Source organism: Alosa sapidissima, chromosome 2, assembly GCF_018492685.1.
Source record: "Alosa sapidissima isolate fAloSap1 chromosome 2, fAloSap1.pri, whole genome shotgun sequence".
NCBI lineage: Eukaryota > Metazoa > Chordata > Actinopteri > Clupeiformes > Clupeidae > Alosa > Alosa sapidissima.
The window spans coordinates 43412710-43415093 of record NC_055958.1 but is presented as its reverse complement, the minus strand read 5'-3'; positions in this window follow the sequence as shown (position 1 = coordinate 43415093).

Below are 2384 nucleotides of genomic sequence, written 5' to 3'. Positions count from 1 at the left end.
GCTATTTTTAGAAAGTGTGCTGGGGGCGCCTCATAGCTGTCCCGCGGGCACCGTGTTGTGTAAATAGAGGCGGTCTTGTGCGTCTCCACGTTTCACGTTTGGCCAACGTCATCCCAACACCGAGAACGCGCACAGATCTGAGCTGAAAGCCTAGTTTGACAAATATATCACGTAACTGCTATCGTAGTATCACTTAACGTATACCCGAGTCAAGGCTTAGTCAAGCCTCGATATGTCTACATAGCCTAGATATGTCTAACGTGCTTCGTAGTATACCCCAATGGTCTGGAGCAGGCTAGCTCCACAGAATAAATCGCCATGGTGATTTATACCATAACATATCCTGCTGCCCCCTATCCCGCTTTTGTGCAACTGGATCACGGATAAATTGAGCCAGGATAACCAAGATATCCCGGCTTAATCCCTTATCCTAGTTTTGTGCAATAGGCCCCTGGTGTGGAAGTCAGCAAAAACAACAGTAGTGCAGTCTTAATGCACTAAAGGCACATTTAGTGATTACAACTCAAGAAGTTCAAGTGTTTGTTTTTATTGTGTGTGTGTGTGTGTGTGTGTGTGTGTGAGTGTACACACAGAACACATGGAATTAAAACACGTGTTAAATCACAGCAACTGCATGTGTTCATGTAGAGTTCAGAGAGAAAAAAATGTATATGAATGAATAGCCTATTCAGGACATTTGAATGTAATGAAAACTAGATGTACCGCAGAGCAGTACAAAATATGACCGCCGCCCAGTCCAGCACATTTTTTCCACAAAAATAAATCACGCTGAAAGGCCTATATGATTCTAACTGTCTCACTAAATTGCATTATCCACACTCAATTCTCACTGGTATCTGCTAGACAACAAGTACCAAAACATGATTAGTTCATAGATTTCACATGTAAAATTCATTTTATACAACCCCAACCCCATCTTGCCTGTTCATAATTCTGAGAAATTCTTGAATTGTGTGCATGTGTGCATTTACATGTTTATGTTTATGTGTGTGTGTGTGTGCGTGCTGGTGTGTGTGCCTGCGTATGTGCCTGTGTTTGTGCATGTGCATGCATGGGTACATATGTCTACTGTGTGAGTATGTCATACGTATGATTACTGTGAATGTACTGTATGTGTGTGCGTGTGTATCTGTTTATGCACATGTGTGCATAAGGAATGGGTTAACATGACCCCTGGAGGCAAACATACGGAGAAAATTGGTCATCCTAGGCCCTATGGTTCTCAAGATATTCACAGAAAAACTCTGTTGGTGTACGGTCACTAAATGTACACATAAATTATTTTATTGTAAAGCCCCCCCATGAACAAAAGTTCACGAAACTTGGCATGCATTTGGAGGGTGTCATAATGATCCTACACTTTCAATTTTGTGCAGTTTTGACCATGTCAGACAGAGATATTGTGATGAAAACTCCTAATTTTTTGCTTTTTAATTTTTAACTAGGTGGCGCTATACATGAAATAAATGGTAATGAGATGGGTTGACATGGCCCCTTAAGACCAACATACAAAAAAAAGGGGGTCCTCCTAGGCCCTACGGTTCTCGAGATATTCACAGAAAACTGTCTCCGGCCAGTTGGTGTATAGTAACATAAATTAATTTATTGTGTGGCCCCCCATGAACGGAATTCCACGAAACTTGGCGGGCATTCAGATGGTGTCATAATGATCCTACACTTCCAATTTCGCGCAGTTTTGACTATGTTAGGACACAGATACCTGCGAATACAACACCTCATTTTTACTTTTTTGTATTTAACTAGGTGGCACTATACATGAAATGAGTGGTTATGGAATGGGTTGACATGGCCCCTTGAGATCAACATACAAAAAAAAAAATGGTTCTCCTAAACCCTACGGTTCTCGAGATATTCACAGAAAACTGTGTCTGCCCTACCCTCGTTTCGGGGGGTCCAGTCCAGCGGGGGGGCTACAGATCGAAAAACGATGGTTCCATGCTATCCCTGTGGGGTTACATGCCCACCAACCGGTCTTTCAGTGTCCCGGGAATCCTTGACGGAAATTTGGACATGTGAAAAAAAAAAAAAAAATCTGACTAAACCTATATGACCGCCGCTTCGCTGCACGGCGGTCATAATAAGAACAACAAAAAGAGACATGTGACAAATCCTATTTGTTCCCCTTCTATTACTTATGCAGCCACCAGGGTTGGAGAAGCGAAACACCAATTTGTTAGCGTACAGAAACGACAGTGAACAGTGATGTGAATTCGGCTAAAAGCCCCTTGATCTGCAGAGCCATATTTTTGTTTTCTATGTATGCATATATTGTAAGTACACAAGTATGTGAATTGCAACACAGCCATATTGAATTGAATTGAAATCAGTTCAGAAAAGTTCAG